At 45.4% G+C, this 17,782-nt stretch overlaps 10 non-coding genes and 2 pseudogenes across 10 annotated transcripts; all 12 read right to left on the bottom strand.

Moving 5' to 3' along the window:
• Window positions 1-1,930: 1,930 nt before the first annotated feature.
• Window positions 1,931-2,095, bottom strand: LOC146750520 (U1 spliceosomal RNA). The gene has a single exon (XR_014930683.1). It is a non-coding gene; the product is annotated as a U1 spliceosomal RNA (small nuclear RNA).
• Window positions 2,096-2,722: 627 nt separating this feature from the next.
• Window positions 2,723-2,887, bottom strand: LOC146750519 (U1 spliceosomal RNA). The gene has a single exon (XR_014930513.1). It is a non-coding gene; the product is annotated as a U1 spliceosomal RNA (small nuclear RNA).
• A 625-nt stretch (window positions 2,888-3,512) lies between these two features.
• LOC146750518 (U1 spliceosomal RNA) lies at window positions 3,513-3,677 on the bottom strand. Its single transcript, XR_014930682.1, has one exon. It is a non-coding gene; the product is annotated as a U1 spliceosomal RNA (small nuclear RNA).
• A 623-nt stretch (window positions 3,678-4,300) lies between these two features.
• Window positions 4,301-4,465, bottom strand: LOC146750517 (U1 spliceosomal RNA). The gene has a single exon (XR_014930681.1). It is a non-coding gene; the product is annotated as a U1 spliceosomal RNA (small nuclear RNA).
• A 629-nt stretch (window positions 4,466-5,094) lies between these two features.
• Window positions 5,095-5,229, bottom strand: LOC146750516 (U1 spliceosomal RNA; annotated as a pseudogene).
• A 6,322-nt stretch (window positions 5,230-11,551) lies between these two features.
• LOC146750515 (U1 spliceosomal RNA) lies at window positions 11,552-11,716 on the bottom strand. Its single transcript, XR_014930680.1, has one exon. It is a non-coding gene; the product is annotated as a U1 spliceosomal RNA (small nuclear RNA).
• A 626-nt stretch (window positions 11,717-12,342) lies between these two features.
• Window positions 12,343-12,507, bottom strand: LOC146750514 (U1 spliceosomal RNA). The gene has a single exon (XR_014930677.1). It is a non-coding gene; the product is annotated as a U1 spliceosomal RNA (small nuclear RNA).
• A 627-nt stretch (window positions 12,508-13,134) lies between these two features.
• On the bottom strand, window positions 13,135-13,299 carry LOC146750513 (U1 spliceosomal RNA). Its single transcript, XR_014930674.1, has one exon. It is a non-coding gene; the product is annotated as a U1 spliceosomal RNA (small nuclear RNA).
• A 629-nt stretch (window positions 13,300-13,928) lies between these two features.
• LOC146750512 (U1 spliceosomal RNA) lies at window positions 13,929-14,093 on the bottom strand. The gene has a single exon (XR_014930540.1). It is a non-coding gene; the product is annotated as a U1 spliceosomal RNA (small nuclear RNA).
• Window positions 14,094-14,719: 626 nt separating this feature from the next.
• On the bottom strand, window positions 14,720-14,884 carry LOC146750511 (U1 spliceosomal RNA). The gene has a single exon (XR_014930671.1). It is a non-coding gene; the product is annotated as a U1 spliceosomal RNA (small nuclear RNA).
• A 626-nt stretch (window positions 14,885-15,510) lies between these two features.
• Window positions 15,511-15,675, bottom strand: LOC146750510 (U1 spliceosomal RNA). Its single transcript, XR_014930668.1, has one exon. It is a non-coding gene; the product is annotated as a U1 spliceosomal RNA (small nuclear RNA).
• Window positions 15,676-16,302: 627 nt separating this feature from the next.
• LOC146750509 (U1 spliceosomal RNA) lies at window positions 16,303-16,437 on the bottom strand (annotated as a pseudogene).
• Between the last annotated feature and the right edge of the window lie 1,345 nt (window positions 16,438-17,782).

Below are 17,782 nucleotides of genomic sequence, written 5' to 3'. Positions count from 1 at the left end.
TTCTATGACCATATCTTCAATGGTGGGTAAACAGTCCTGGCATGCGACTTCTACATATGGGGATTCGGATTTTTTGGAGCACTTGGTACATGATTCTATAGTTGCTTCTTTTGGAGGGACCAGATCTGAGCAGTACATGCACTTGATGTCCAAGGCTGCAACGAAGTTTCCACATTTGCAGCTAGAGGACATTGGTGGCGCATTTGCCCATGAGGGACTTTTAGAGACTTGGTTAGCAAAGGAGATTTTGCAATTCCGAGCGATGTGACCGGGTTTGTGGCAGATAGTGCACACAATGGTTTTGTCACAGTCATTTGTCGAATGGCCATGCTCAAGGCATCTGTTGCAAATGGTGGTTTTGCAGTCTTTGGATAAGTGACCTGATTGCTGGCATCTGTTGCATGTTCTCACTTGTCCCATGTATGAAACCCAAACATTACGTCCGGAGATACGTAACGCAGATGGAATGTTAGATCTCAATTTCATTTTATATTGGCGGTTACCATTGAACACTTTTGGAGCGAAGTGGTAGGTACAGAAGCGGGAGGCCAAGACCTCGCCATATTGGCTAAGAGTGTACCGAATTTCGTTGTCGTTGGTCTCAGATGGGATATGGAAAAGGGTGACGATCGTGTACTCAGTAAAATTTTTGCAATCTTCTACGCCATGCATCTTTTCAAATTTCCGTTCATTTTCTCTTCTTTTGCTGAATGAAGTGAATGTTATATCATACTTGTTACCAGGCAGAGGCTGGACACACGTCAAGTCGTCAATATTAATACCTAACTCTTTAATTCTTTTGAACAGGTCAACTGGTTTGACAGGTTCAGTCAACGTGACCGAGATAGAGGAATCTCGCCTCATTCTCGTCAGAGCAGTGATCAACAATCGGGGGAGGATTTGGGAAACGGCGCAAAGGCCAGTCCTCCAGATAGGTGACACCAACCACACAGGATACACAGGACGCCAAGTAGAAAACTAGCGACAAGCAGACAAAAAATGGGTAAGACTCACCAAGCAGAGCAGAACGAGACAGGAGCTGGTTTCTTCAGGAGCGCTTCGCAGTGTCTTCTCTTCACGGCAGCTTCCGGACTTTCCCCGGGGGCCAAAGATGGCACACACCCGGGGAGACAACAACAAATACAGTAACCAGAAACAATCAAGCAATTACTCACCAAAGAGAAGCAGCAAGGATAAGGGTTGATCAGCAGTCAAGTCACCAGTAGCAGGAAGCTGGACAATGGTTATACCAACAGCAGAAAGCAGGCCTAGAGATCACGGTTAACCCCTACGCCAGGTAAGTATGCCATTGACTGTCAACAACGGAGTACCCCATGGAATGAAACAAAACAGACACGACGGTGAGTGCCAAGAGCATCTGGAAAAAATCGTATTCTAACTAGTAGTTGCACACAATAGACTGGTAATGTCATGACTTAAATATTAACCACATGATTTTAATGGTCGCTCATGGACATTTGACTCCACGAAATGCGTTGTATATACTGAAAATTCGCGACAAACTTGGCCACAAAGGATTCTGGGTAGAGAGAGAGAGAGATTATGCACGCACACCAAGCGGCACTAATCCCATGCCAGCGATCATCCTATCAGCGTCCGTAGCCCCCCAAATCATATGGTTGCTGTCAACCAATGGGTTTTCTTTTATGCGAAACGCGGCGTGTGAGGGCGTCAGTACTCGACAAGTACAGGTGACCTGTGGATCTGGCCAACTCTCGATTATTTCATTGCTTAGTACATCGAAAACCTGTCCATTTTTAATAAATAATATTAACTTGATCAATGGTCGACATTTCCCTGAAAATCTAGTTAGGAAACCCACATTGTTCTCACATGAGGCGGATCTGCGCGATTTCTCACTAGAGATGACCAATGTAAGAAATTAGATCTGATTTTTTAGTTTCATTATCAGGGGATAGCGCGAACGCAGTCCCCCACTAACATAAATTATGCGCCCGAGTCGCCCACATTTGGGGCGATCGCAGGTGTCAGCCCAGCCGAAGTGCAATGGGAGGGCCTCTCCCTGAGGGAACCGCCTCCATGATCACGGTTAACCCCTACGCCAGGTAAGTATGCCATTGACTGTCAACAACGGAGTACCCCATGGAATGAAACAAAACAGACACGACGGTGAGTGCCAAGAGCATCTGGAAAAAATCGTATTCTAACTAGTAGTTGCACACAATAGACTGGTAATGTCATGACTTAAATATTAACCACATGATTTTAATGGTCGCTCATGGACATTTGACTCCACGAAATGCGTTGTATATACTGAAAATTCGCGACAAACTTGGCCACAAAGGATTCTGGGTAGAGAGAGAGAGAGAGATTATGCACGCACACCAAGCGGCACTAATCCCATGCCAACGATCATCCTATCAGCGTCCGTAGCCCCCCAAATCATATGGTTGCTGTCAACCAATGGGTTTTCTTTTATGCGAAACGCGGCGTGTGAGGGCGTCAGTACTCGACAAGTACAGGTGACCTGTGGATCTGGCCAACTCTCGATTATTTCATTGCTTAGTACATCGAAAACCTGTCCATTTTTAATAAATAATAATAACTTGATCAATGGTCGACATTTCCCTGAAAATCTAGTTAGGAAACCCACATTGTTCTCACATGAGGCGGATCTGCGCGATTTCTCACTAGAGATGACCAATGTAAGAAATTAGATCTGATTTTTTAGTTTCATTATCAGAGGATAGCGCGAACGCAGTCCCCCACTAACATAAATTATGCGCCCGAGTCGCCCACATTTGGGGCGATCGCAGGTGTCAGCCCAGCCGAAGTGCAATGGGAGGGCCTCTCCCTGAGGGAACCGCCTCCATGATCACGGTTAACCCCTACGCCAGGTAAGTATGCCATTGACTGTCAACAACGGAGTACCCCATGGAATGAAACAAAACAGACACGACGGTGAGTGCCAAGAGCATCTGGAAAAAATCGTATTCTAACTAGTAGTTGCACACAATAGACTGGTAATGTCATGACTTAAATATTAACCACATGATTTTAATGGTCGCTCATGGACATTTGACTCCACGAAATGCGTTGTATATACTGAAAATTCGCGACAAACTTGGCCACAAAGGATTCTGGGTAGAGAGAGAGAGAGATTATGCACGCACACCAAGCGGCACTAATCCCATGCCAGCGATCATCCTATCAGCGTCCGTAGCCCCCCAAATCATATGGTTGCTGTCAACCAATGGGTTTTCTTTTATGCGAAACGCGGCGTGTGAGGGCGTCAGTACTCGACAAGTACAGGTGACCTGTGGATCTGGCCAACTCTCGATTATTTCATTGCTTAGTACATCGAAAACCTGTCCATTTTTAATAAATAATAATAACTTGATCAATGGTCGACATTTCCCTGAAAATCTAGTTAGGAAACCCACATTGTTCTCACATGAGGCGGATCTGCGCGATTTCTCACTAGAGATGACCAATGTAAGAAATTAGATCTGATTTTTTAGTTTCATTATCAGGGGATAGCGCGAACGCAGTCCCCCACTAACATAAATTATGCGCCCGAGTCGCCCACATTTGGGGCGATCGCAGGTGTCAGCCCAGCCGAAGTGCAATGGGAGGGCCTCTCCCTGAGGGAACCGCCTCCATGATCACGGTTAACCCCTACGCCAGGTAAGTATGCCATTGACTGTCAACAACGGAGTACCCCATGGAATGAAACAAAACAGACACGACGGTGAGTGCCAAGAGCATCTGGAAAAAATCGTATTCTAACTAGTAGTTGCACACAATAGACTGGTAATGTCATGACTTAAATATTAACCACATGATTTTAATGGTCGCTCATGGACATTTGACTCCACGAAATGCGTTGTATATACTGAAAATTCGCGACAAACTTGGCCACAAAGGATTCTGGGTAGAGAGAGAGAGATTATGCACGCACACCAAGCGGCACTAATCCCATGCCAGCGATCATCCTATCAGCGTCCGTAGCCCCCCAAATCATATGGTTGCTGTCAACCAATGGGTTTTCTTTTATGCGAAACGCGGCGTGTGAGGGCGTCAGTACTCGACAAGTACAGGTGACCTGTGGATCTGGCCAACTCTCGATTATTTCATTGCTTAGTACATCGAAAACCTGTCCATTTTTAATAAATAATAATAACTTGATCAATGGTCGACATTTCCCTGAAAATCTAGTTAGGAAACCCACATTGTTCTCACATGAGGCGGATCTGCGCGATTTCTCACTAGAGATGACCAATGTAAGAAATTAGATCTGATTTTTTAGTTTCATTATCAGGGGATAGCGCGAACGCAGTCCCCCACTAACATAAATTATGCGCCCGAGTCGCCCACATTTGGGGCGATCGCAGGTGTCAGCCCAGCCGAAGTGCAATGGGAGGGCCTCTCCCTGAGGGAACCGCCTCCATGATCACGGTTAACCCCTACGCCAGGTAAGTATGCCATTGACTGTCAACAACGGAGTACCCCATGGAATGAAACAAAACAGACACGATGGTGAGTGCCAAGAGCATCTGGAAAAAAAATCGTATTCTAACTAGTAGTTGCACACAATAGACTGGTAATGTCATGACTTAAATATTAACCACATGATTTTAATGGTCGCTCATGGACATTTGACTCCACGAAATGCGTTGTATATACTGAAAATTCGCGACAAACTTGGCCACAAAGGATTCTGGGTAGAGAGAGAGAGAGAGATTATGCACGCACACCAAGCGGCACTAATCCCATGCCAGCGATCATCCTATCAGCGTCCGTAGCCCCCCAAATCATATGGTTGCTGTCAACCAATGGGTTTTCTTTTATGCGAAACGCGGCGTGTGAGGGCGTCAGTACTCGACAAGTACAGGTGACCTGTGGATCTGGCCAACTCTCGATTATTTCATTGCTTAGTACATCGAAAACCTGTCCATTTTTAATAAATAATAATAACTTGATCAATGGTCGACATTTCCCTGAAAATCTAGTTAGGAAACCCACATTGTTCTCACATGAGGCGGATCTGCGCGATTTCTCACTAGAGATGACCAATGTAAGAAATTAGATCTGATTTTTTAGTTTCATTATCAGGGGATAGCGCGAACGCAGTCCCCCACTAACATAAATTATGCGCCCGAGTCGCCCACATTTGGGGCGATCGCAGGTGTCAGCCCAGCCGAAGTGCAATGGGAGGGCCTCTCCCTGAGGGAACCGCCTATTTTTGTTTTAGGGTGGCAAAAAAAAACCCTACTCTAAGACAAAGAATACCAACAACAACAAAAACAAAGGAAAATCTACTCTAACCTACAACTGTGCACCCTAGGCAGGCCAGCCACGCTGGGTCTAGGCACACGAGGTTACGATCCTCCCTGCCTGATCTTTTGAAACAGTTGTTAAACCAAAAGCACGACAAATAAATAAATAAAAGGCTAACAGACAACAGGAAAGATGAAACAAAAGACAGAAAAACAGAACCCTAAAGTTTAGATTTCACTTTGGAGTTGGTCTTTTCGATGAGGAATTGCCATTTTTCCGAGACGGTATCGGTGTCCTCATTATTGATGTCGGCTTCGATTCTGGAACTAATATACCTCTTGGTGTTTATGAGGACTTCTGCATATGTGACATGCTGTTTTTCAAAGTTGGCGTAGCATCTGGATTTCCAGATTTCATGTTTAATAACATTAACCATGTACAATATGACGGCCTGAATGTGAGCTTGGAGTGGTGAGGCGAGAATCCCATAGTACACAAGATTTTTGCTGCAGATAATGGTGATTCCGGTGTTATGACGGATATAGTGTTCGAGCCAGGACCAGAGCAAGGATGGTGTGTCACATTCTAAGAACAGGTGGTCGAGAGTCTCTACTTGTGAGCAGTCAACTCTTGGGCAGGAGCGAGAAGTTATGCATCCCCAATGATATAGGGTGCTCTTTGTCTTCAGAGCCTTGTGAACGATTTTCCAGGCCAGCTCCTTCAACAGGTTATCCAGAAGAGGACTGTGGCACGATGCGAAAATTTTACTCCAGTTCATGTGGGGAGCTTTCAAGATGACGTGTGGGGTATGCGATAGTTTCTCAAGGAGAGTGGAATACACAGATTTTGTAGATATGATCGTCCAGTTGGATGTGCAGAGTGTCGCATGGTTTTGTTGACAAGACTTTCTGAGGTGAGCATGCCATTGTGGTGGGTCAGAAAAGTGCGGATACAGGTTAGACCAAGGCAGAGCCAGAATTGCTAGAAGGTTTTTATTCGCCCAGGACAGAGGGAAGAAGCGATCTGGGAGATCCGACACCATAGAACTACAGGAACTTTGAATAAAAATGGCATCAGCCTTCATTTGGATGTTAACCAGGCCCAATCCCCCTTCTTGTAGAGGCAGATAGAAAGTTTCCCGCTTTATAAATTCTTTCTTCCCAGACCACATGAAGTTGAAAACCAGAGGAGTGAGCGTCTGAATGACAGAGTTGGGAATATTGTAGATGTGTGCAATGTACCAAAGTGGTGCGGTAACGAGGTTGTTTATGACGATGACTTTTCCGACCATTGAGAGACGTCTCTTCTCCCATTGAGTAAGAGTGGTTTTAAACTTCTTGACGCAACTGTCCCAATTGACGGCACTCATATCGATGCTCCCAAACCAGAAGCCATTGATTTTGATTCTGACCCCCGTCCAGTCAATGTTATAAGGCTTGTCTGAACGGTTTCTCCAGCTTCCTAGGAAGAGACCTTTGCATTTCGTCATATTGAGTTCAGAGCCCGAAGCAGTACCAAATCTCTCAAAAAGTTGGAACAGAGCCTTGAACGACTTATTATCAGTAACCAGAGCTGTGGAGTCATCTGCATATTGGAGAAGTTTGCATTCAGTTTTTGATCCAGGTAGTTTCACACCTTTGATTTCGGTTGAACTCTGCACAGCTGCTGCAAGCGGCTCCATGAAAATGATGTACAGCAAAGGTGAGAGTGGGCAGCCCTGACGGACACCCCTAGATAAAGAAAAGGCAGGGGACACATGCCCATTGACGGTGACCGAACTCATGATATCATTGTAGATCGTCTTGATGTAAGAACAGAAGAGTGAGCCGCAATTCAGCTGCATGAGGGTTTTATATAGGAATTTCCACTCAACCCTATCAAAGGCTTTTTTCTGATCCAAAGAAACGATAGCACTGCCAAAGCCTCTGCTATTAGCAAAAGTGGTGAAATCTCTCAGGATGCGCACGTTTTGGTGAATTGACCGCCCAGCAACACCACAGGTTTGGAAAGGCCCGATAACAGATGGAAGAACAGAATATAAACGGGTGGCGAGAGCTTTCGTGACGATTTTGTAGTCAACGTTAAGAAGGGATATAGGTCTTTTATCCCCAGGGCGCACTGCTTCGTGATGATTACCTTCTTGGGGTGAAGGCTTATTCACCAGGGTGATTAGACCCTGACGCTGGGAGGTGGATAGTTGACCTTGTGTCATGGCGATATTAATAACTTGGGTGAAATCTTCTCCTAGATCTTCCCAGAAGAGCATATAAAATTCTTTGGGAAGACCATCCAAGCCCGGGGTCTTATTATCTTTCATGTTCTTCAGAGCATCATGTAACTCTTTCTGTATAATTGGTTTGTCAAGTTGTTGTTTTTGCATGTCAGAGAAAGACCTGGTGAGCTTGCCCAGGAAGAAATCTTGCTCCTTGCAGTCTAAGTTTGGTTGTGATGTATATAATTTACTATAAAATTGGGCAAAGACAGATGGGACTTCATCCGGATCTGACACCACTTTGCCTTCAGCATTGATAACACTGGAGACCAGCTTGCTCTTGCCACGTCTGCGTTCTGTAGTTAAAAAGACGCTTGACCATCTTTCCTGCTCTTGAATAAGTTGTGCTCGCGAGCGGATTTTCGCCCCTTCCAGTTTCCTAAGCTGTAAGTCATGAATTTTCTTTTTGGTAATGTGGTAGGATCCCAGGGTAGCCCGAGTACGGTCTCCCGAGTTAAGCTTATGTGTCAGTTCTTTAAAATGATGAAGAAGTTTGTTCAGCTTTGCTCTATTGTCTTGCGATATGCGTTTTGAGTGCGTGGTGATTAGTGATTTGGCCCGAGCCTTGACTGTGTCCCACCAGTCCAAAATAGAGTCAAAGGCAGGTTTAAGGGTCTTCCATTGTTGGATGTGTTTTCTTATGCTACTCCTGACTACAGGGTCTTGGAGGGTTGAGATATTACACTTCCATACACCTCGACCTCTTGCGATGGATGTTGGCATCTTGAGTACACAGGTGATGAATTCATGGTCAGAGAATGGACAAGGAATGATTTTAGATTCAGTGGTCATGTTTTTGGGGGTCAGAAACTTGTCAATTCTAGATGCAGAAGCGTTGTTGGCACTCCTCCAGGTGAATTCCTTCGTTGAGGGATGGGAAATGCGCCAGTGATCAGTGATATTATAGTCAGAGCAGATGGAATTAAGGACATCAGAGCCGGCCCGGACTTCTGGGCTATCAAGTCCACCAAGTTTGTCAAGCAGTGGATCACTGACACAATTGAAATCACCACATAGGATTGTCTCTTTGTTTGGGGGCAAATATTGAGCAAGAGAACCGAAGAAGCTAATGCGAGCCTGAGGATTATTGGGGGCATAGACAGAACACAAACGAAAGGAAGTGGTGCCATGCGTGATGGAGACAGAAACAACTCTGCCTTCAGAATCCGTATGAACTTCATTGTACTTCGCTTGGAAGGCTGGAGAGAAAAGGATGGCCACGCCTCTTGAGTGTTTAGACCCAAGGCTATACAGGATGCGTCCACCCCATTCCATCTCCCATTGCTCCGCATCATCACAAGAGCTCATATACGTTTCCTGGATGCAGATAAGGTCGAATTTGGCGCTATGGCAGTGGTTAAAGAAGGCGAGTCTGGAGGCTTGGTTGCGTAGTCCCTGGATGTTTATAGAGGCGATGGTAGTCATGATATTACTGGTTAAGGGTGAGACACTGCTGTAAACTTTCTATCGTCTGCTGCGATAAGAAGTGTGTATGTGTTGTGTGTACATGTTTTGTCCAAGCCAATGTTGTGCCGGAGGAAAATTTGCAGGCTGACACCGGACAAAATAATTTCACTCCCCTCTCTCCATGTTCCTTCTTACAGTGGGAACGCAGGCTGGCAAAGGATTCAGCAATGAATTCGCAACCAATGCTGGCGAACTGGTTGCAAGTAAACTTAGCATTTTTAGTAACAATTTCATGAAGTTTGGTCACTTCCGGTGGTTTCATTTTTTTTGCACTTTCATCTGTTTGACCATCATCTGAGAAGTGTCTTTTTCTATCTTCTGTTGGAGGTTTCGTGTTTTCTGGACCAGGGTGGGCTGTAGCTGGCTGCGGCAGTGTGGCTATGGCAGTCTCATATGATGATTGAGAGCTTTCACCACTACTGTGGGCTGGTGTTGGTTGATCCATTTCATTGGTCATATTCTCCGTGTTGGCTGGGATCTTGGGTGTCTGTTTTTGGGTAACAGATGGTTCGTTTGATTTGGTAACTGGTAACCTAGAAGAGGCCGTGGGAGCATGAACAGGAGACTCAGACGGAGGGTTGGTGGTTGTGTTGGCGGTTGTGTTTTCTCCGGTGGTATTTTCTATGACCATATCTTCAATGGTGGGTAAACAGTCCTGGCATGCGACTTCTACATATGGGGATTCGGATTTTTTGGAGCACTTGGTACATGATTCTATAGTTGCTTCTTTTGGAGGGACCAGATCTGAGCAGTACATGCACTTGATGTCCAAGGCTGCAACGAAGTTTCCACATTTGCAGCTAGAGGACATTGGTGGCGCATTTGCCCATGAGGGACTTTTAGAGACTTGGTTAGCAAAGGAGATTTTGCAATTCCGAGCGATGTGACCGGGTTTGTGGCAGATAGTGCACACAATGGTTTTGTCACAGTCATTTGTCGAATGGCCATGCTCAAGGCATCTGTTGCAAATGGTGGTTTTGCAGTCTTTGGATAAGTGACCTGATTGCTGGCATCTGTTGCATGTTCTCACTTGTCCCATGTATGAAACCCAAACATTACGTCCGGAGATACGTAACGCAGATGGAATGTTAGATCTCAATTTCATTTTATATTGGCGGTTACCATTGAACACTTTTGGAGCGAAGTGGTAGGTACAGAAGCGGGAGGCCAAGACCTCGCCATATTGGCTAAGAGTGTACCGAATTTCGTTGTCGTTGGTCTCAGATGGGATATGGAAAAGGGTGACGATCGTGTACTCAGTAAAATTTTTGCAATCTTCTACGCCATGCATCTTTTCAAATTTCCGTTCATTTTCTCTTCTTTTGCTGAATGAAGTGAATGTTATATCATACTTGTTACCAGGCAGAGGCTGGACACACGTCAAGTCGTCAATATTAATACCTAACTCTTTAATTCTTTTGAACAGGTCAACTGGTTTGACAGGTTCAGTCAACGTGACCGAGATAGAGGAATCTCGCCTCATTCTCGTCAGAGCAGTGATCAACAATCGGGGGAGGATTTGGGAAACGGCGCAAAGGCCAGTCCTCCAGATAGGTGACACCAACCACACAGGATACACAGGACGCCAAGTAGAAAACTAGCGACAAGCAGACAAAAAATGGGTAAGACTCACCAAGCAGAGCAGAACGAGACAGGAGCTGGTTTCTTCAGGAGCGCTTCGCAGTGTCTTCTCTTCACGGCAGCTTCCGGACTTTCCCCGGGGGCCAAAGATGGCACACACCCGGGGAGACAACAACAAATACAGTAACCAGAAACAATCAAGCAATTACTCACCAAAGAGAAGCAGCAAGGATAAGGGTTGATCAGCAGTCAAGTCACCAGTAGCAGGAAGCTGGACAATGGTTATACCAACAGCAGAAAGCAGGCCTAGAGATCACGGTTAACCCCTACGCCAGGTAAGTATGCCATTGACTGTCAACAACGGAGTACCCCATGGAATGAAACAAAACAGACACGACGGTGAGTGCCAAGAGCATCTGGAAAAAAATCGTATTCTAACTAGTAGTTGCACACAATAGACTGGTAATGTCATGACTTAAATATTAACCACATGATTTTAATGGTCGCTCATGGACATTTGACTCCACGAAATGCGTTGTATATACTGAAAATTCGCGACAAACTTGGCCACAAAGGATTCTGGGTAGAGAGAGAGAGAGATTATGCACGCACACCAAGCGGCACTAATCCCATGCCAGCGATCATCCTATCAGCGTCCGTAGCCCCCCAAATCATATGGTTGCTGTCAACCAATGGGTTTTCTTTTATGCGAAACGCGGCGTGTGAGGGCGTCAGTACTCGACAAGTACAGGTGACCTGTGGATCTGGCCAACTCTCGATTATTTCATTGCTTAGTACATCGAAAACCTGTCCATTTTTAATAAATAATAATAACTTGATCAATGGTCGACATTTCCCTGAAAATCTAGTTAGGAAACCCACATTGTTCTCACATGAGGCGGATCTGCGCGATTTCTCACTAGAGATGACCAATGTAAGAAATTAGATCTGATTTTTTAGTTTCATTATCAGGGGATAGCGCGAACGCAGTCCCCCACTAACATAAATTATGCGCCCGAGTCGCCCACATTTGGGGCGATCGCAGGTGTCAGCCCAGCCGAAGTGCAATGGGAGGGCCTCTCCCTGAGGGAACCGCCTCCATGATCACGGTTAACCCCTACGCCAGGTAAGTATGCCATTGACTGTCAACAACGGAGTACCCCATGGAATGAAACAAAACAGACACGACGGTGAGTGCCAAGAGCATCTGGAAAAAAATCGTATTCTAACTAGTAGTTGCACACAATAGACTGGTAATGTCATGACTTAAATATTAACCACATGATTTTAATGGTCGCTCATGGACATTTGACTCCACGAAATGCGTTGTATATACTGAAAATTCGCGACAAACTTGGCCACAAAGGATTCTGGGTAGAGAGAGAGAGAGATTATGCACGCACACCAAGCGGCACTAATCCCATGCCAGCGATCATCCCATCAGCGTCCGTAGCCCCCCAAATCATATGGTTGCTGTCAACCAATGGGTTTTCTTTTATGCGAAACGCGGCGTGTGAGGGCGTCAGTACTCGACAAGTACAGGTGACCTGTGGATCTGGCCAACTCTCGATTATTTCATTGCTTAGTACATCGAAAACCTGTCCATTTTTAATAAATAATAATAACTTGATCAATGGTCGACATTTCCCTGAAAATCTAGTTAGGAAACCCACATTGTTCTCACATGAGGCGGATCTGCGCGATTTCTCACTAGAGATGACCAATGTAAGAAATTAGATCTGATTTTTTAGTTTCATTATCAGGGGATAGCGCGAACGCAGTCCCCCACTAACATAAATTATGCGCCCGAGTCGCCCACATTTGGGGCGATCGCAGGTGTCAGCCCAGCCGAAGTGCAATGGGAGGGCCTCTCCCTGAGGGAACCGCCTCCATGATCACGGTTAACCCCTACGCCAGGTAAGTATGCCATTGACTGTCAACAACGGAGTACCCCATGGAATGAAACAAAACAGACACGACGGTGAGTGCCAAGAGCATCTGGAAAAAAAATCGTATTCTAACTAGTAGTTGCACACAATAGACTGGTAATGTCATGACTTAAATATTAACCACATGATTTTAATGGTCGCTCATGGACATTTGACTCCACGAAATGCGTTGTATATACTGAAAATTCGCGACAAACTTGGCCACAAAGGATTCTGGGTAGAGAGAGAGAGAGATTATGCACGCACACCAAGCGGCACTAATCCCATGCCAGCGATCATCCTATCAGCGTCCGTAGCCCCCCAAATCATATGGTTGCTGTCAACCAATGGGTTTTCTTTTATGCGAAACGCGGCGTGTGAGGGCGTCAGTACTCGACAAGTACAGGTGACCTGTGGATCTGGCCAACTCTCGATTATTTCATTGCTTAGTACATCGAAAACCTGTCCATTTTTAATAAATGATAATAACTTGATCAATGGTCGACATTTCCCTGAAAATCTAGTTAGGAAACCCACATTGTTCTCACATGAGGCGGATCTGCGCGATTTCTCACTAGAGATGACCAATGTAAGAAATTAGATCTGATTTTTTAGTTTCATTATCAGGGGATAGCGCGAACGCAGTCCCCCACTAACATAAATTATGCGCCCGAGTCGCCCACATTTGGGGCGATCGCAGGTGTCAGCCCAGCCGAAGTGCAATGGGAGGGCCTCTCCCTGAGGGAACCGCCTCCATGATCACGGTTAACCCCTACGCCAGGTAAGTATGCCATTGACTGTCAACAACGGAGTACCCCATGGAATGAAACAAAACAGACACGACGGTGAGTGCCAAGAGCATCTGGAAAAAAAATCGTATTCTAACTAGTAGTTGCACACAATAGACTGGTAATGTCATGACTTAAATATTAACCACATGATTTTAATGGTCGCTCATGGACATTTGACTCCACGAAATGCGTTGTATATACTGAAAATTCGCGACAAACTTGGCCACAAAGGATTCTGGGTAGAGAGAGAGAGAGAGATTATGCACGCACACCAAGCGGCACTAATCCCATGCCAGCGATCATCCTATCAGCGTCCGTAGCCTCCCAAATCATATGGTTGCTGTCAACCAATGGGTTTTCTTTTATGCGAAACGCGGCGTGTGAGGGCGTCAGTACTCGACAAGTACAGGTGACCTGTGGATCTGGCCAACTCTCGATTATTTCATTGCTTAGTACATCGAAAACCTGTCCATTTTTAATAAATAATAATAACTTGATCAATGGTCGACATTTCCCTGAAAATCTAGTTAGGAAACCCACATTGTTCTCACATGAGGCGGATCTGCGCGATTTCTCACTAGAGATGACCAATGTAAGAAATTAGATCTGATTTTTTAGTTTCATTATCAGGGGATAGCGCGAACGCAGTCCCCCACTAACATAAATTATGCGCCCGAGTCGCCCACATTTGGGGCGATCGCAGGTGTCAGCCCAGCCGAAGTGCAATGGGAGGGCCTCTCCCTGAGGGAACCGCCTCCATGATCACGGTTAACTCCTACGCCAGGTAAGTATGCCATTGACTGTCAACAACGGAGTACCCCATGGAATGAAACAAAACAGACACGACGGTGAGTGCCAAGAGCATCTGGAAAAAAATCGTATTCTAACTAGTAGTTGCACACAATAGACTGGTAATGTCATGACTTAAATATTAACCACATGATTTTAATGGTCGCTCATGGACATTTGACTCCACGAAATGCGTTGTATATACTGAAAATTCGCGACAAACTTGGCCACAAAGGATTCTGGGTAGAGAGAGAGAGAGATTATGCACGCACACCAAGCGGCACTAATCCCATGCCAGCGATCATCCTATCAGTGTCCGTAGCCCCCCAAATCATATGGTTGCTGTCAACCAATGGGTTTTCTTTTATGCGAAACGCGGCGTGTGAGGGCGTCAGTACTCGACAAGTACAGGTGACCTGTGGATCTGGCCAACTCTCGATTATTTCATTGCTTAGTACATCGAAAACCTGTCCATTTTTAATAAATAATAATAACTTGATCAATGGTCGACATTTCCCTGAAAATCTAGTTAGGAAACCCACATTGTTCTCACATGAGGCGGATCTGCGCGATTTCTCACTAGAGATGACCAATGTAAGAAATTAGATCTGATTTTTTAGTTTCATTATCAGGGGATAGCGCGAACGCAGTCCCCCACTAACATAAATTATGCGCCCGAGTCGCCCACATTTGGGGCGATCGCAGGTGTCAGCCCAGCCGAAGTGCAATGGGAGGGCCTCTCCCTGAGGGAACCGCCTCCATGATCACGGTTAACCCCTACGCCAGGTAAGTATGCCATTGACTGTCAACAACGGAGTACCCCATGGAATGAAACAAAACAGACACGACGGTGAGTGCCAAGAGCATCTGGAAAAAAATCGTATTCTAACTAGTAGTTGCACACAATAGACTGGTAATGTCATGACTTAAATATTAACCACATGATTTTAATGGTCGCTCATGGACATTTGACTCCACGAAATGCGTTGTATATACTGAAAATTCGCGACAAACTTGGCCACAAAGGATTCTGGGTAGAGAGAGAGAGAGATTATGCACGCACACCAAGCGGCACTAATCCCATGCCAGCGATCATCCTATCAGCGTCCGTAGCCCCCCAAATCATATGGTTGCTGTCAACCAATGGGTTTTCTTTTATGCGAAACGCGGCGTGTGAGGGCGTCAGTACTCGACAAGTACAGGTGACCTGTGGATCTGGCCAACTCTCGATTATTTCATTGCTTAGTACATCGAAAACCTGTCCATATTTAATAAATAATAATAACTTGATCAATGGTCGACATTTCCCTGAAAATCTAGTTAGGAAACCCACATTGTTCTCACATGAGGCGGATCTGCGCGATTTCTCACTAGAGATGACCAATGTAAGAAATTAGATCTGATTTTTTAGTTTCATTATCAGGGGATAGCGCGAACGCAGTCCCCCACTAACATAAATTATGCGCCCGAGTCGCCCACATTTGGGGCGATCGCAGGTGTCAGCCCAGCCGAAGTGCAATGGGAGGGCCTCTCCCTGAGGGAACCGCCTCCATGATCACGGTTAACCCCTACGCCAGGTAAGTATGCCATCGACTGTCAACAACGGAGTACCCCATGGAATGAAACAAAACAGACACGACGGTGAGTGCCAAGAGCATCTGGAAAAAAAATCGTATTCTAACTAGTAGTTGCACACAATAGACTGGTAATGTCATGACTTAAATATTAACCACATGATTTTAATGGTCGCTCATGGACATTTGACTCCACGAAATGCGTTGTATATACTGAAAATTCGCGACAAACTTGGCCACAAAGGATTCTGGGTAGAGAGAGAGAGAGATTATGCACGCACACCAAGCGGCACTAATCCCATGCCAGCGATCATCCTATCAGCGTCCGTAGCCCCCCAAATCATATGGTTGCTGTCAACCAATGGGTTTTCTTTTATGCGAAACGCGGCGTGTGAGGGCGTCAGTACTCGACAAGTACAGGTGACCTGTGGATCTGGCCAACTCTCGATTATTTCATTGCTTAGTACATCGAAAACCTGTCCATTTTTAATAAATGATAATAACTTGATCAATGGTCGACATTTCCCTGAAAATCTAGTTAGGAAACCCACATTGTTCTCACATGAGGCGGATCTGCGCGATTTCTCACTAGAGATGACCAATGTAAGAAATTAGATCTGATTTTTTAGTTTCATTATCAGGGGATAGCGCGAACGCAGTCCCCCACTAACATAAATTATGCGCCCGAGTCGCCCACATTTGGGGCGATCGCAGGTGTCAGCCCAGCCGAAGTGCAATGGGAGGGCCTCTCCCTGAGGGAACCGCCTATTTTTGTTTTAGGGTGGCAAAAAAAAAACCCTACTCTAAGACAAAGAATACCAACAACAACAAAAACAAAGGAAAATCTACTCTAACCTACAACTGTGCACCCTAGGCAGGCCAGCCACGCTGGGTCTAGGCACACGAGGTTACGATCCTCCCTGCCTGATCTTTTGAAACAGTTGTTAAACCAAAAGCACGACAAATAAATAAATAAAAGGCTAACAGACAACAGGAAAGATGAAACAAAAGACAGAAAAACAGAACCCTAAAGTTTAGATTTCACTTTGGAGTTGGTCTTTTCGATGAGGAATTGCCATTTTTCCGAGACGGTATCGGTGTCCTCATTATTGATGTCGGCTTCGATTCTGGAACTAATATACCTCTTGGTGTTTATGAGGACTTCTGCATATGTGACATGCTGTTTTTCAAAGTTGGCGTAGCATCTGGATTTCCAGATTTCATGTTTAATAACATTAACCATGTACAATATGACGGCCTGAATGTGAGCTTGGAGTGGTGAGGCGAGAATCCCATAGTACACAAGATTTTTGCTGCAGATAATGGTGATTCCGGTGTTATGACGGATATAGTGTTCGAGCCAGGACCAGAGCAAGGATGGTGTGTCACATTCTAAGAACAGGTGGTCGAGAGTCTCTACTTGTGAGCAGTCAACTCTTGGGCAGGAGCGAGAAGTTATGCATCCCCAATGATATAGGGTGCTCTTTGTCTTCAGAGCCTTGTGAACGATTTTCCAGGCCAGCTCCTTCAACAGGTTATCCAGAAGAGGACTGTGGCACGATGCGAAAATTTTACTCCAGTTCATGTGGGGAGCTTTCAAGATGACGTGTGGGGTATGCGATAGTTTCTCAAGGAGAGTGGAATACACAGATTTTGTAGATATGATCGTCCAGTTGGATGTGCAGAGTGTCGCATGGTTTTGTTGACAAGACTTTCTGAGGTGAGCATGCCATTGTGGTGGGTCAGAAAAGTGCGGATACAGGTTAGACCAAGGCAGAGCCAGAATTGCTAGAAGGTTTTTATTCGCCCAGGACAGAGGGAAGAAGCGATCTGGGAGATCCGACACCATAGAACTACAGGAACTTTGAATAAAAATGGCATCAGCCTTCATTTGGATGTTAACCAGGCCCAATCCCCCTTCTTGTAGAGGCAGATAGAAAGTTTCCCGCTTTATAAATTCTTTCTTCCCAGACCACATGAAGTTGAAAACCAGAGGAGTGAGCGTCTGAATGACAGAGTTGGGAATATTGTAGATGTGTGCAATGTACCAAAGTGGTGCGGTAACGAGGTTGTTTATGACGATGACTTTTCCGACCATTGAGAGACGTCTCTTCTCCC

This window comes from Saccoglossus kowalevskii, chromosome 1, assembly GCF_978046115.1.
Source record: "Saccoglossus kowalevskii chromosome 1, keSacKowa6.1, whole genome shotgun sequence".
Classification (NCBI taxonomy): Eukaryota; Metazoa; Hemichordata; class Enteropneusta; family Harrimaniidae; genus Saccoglossus; species Saccoglossus kowalevskii.
Note: the sequence above shows the minus strand (reverse complement) of the source record. Positions and strands in the feature narration are given on the sequence as shown.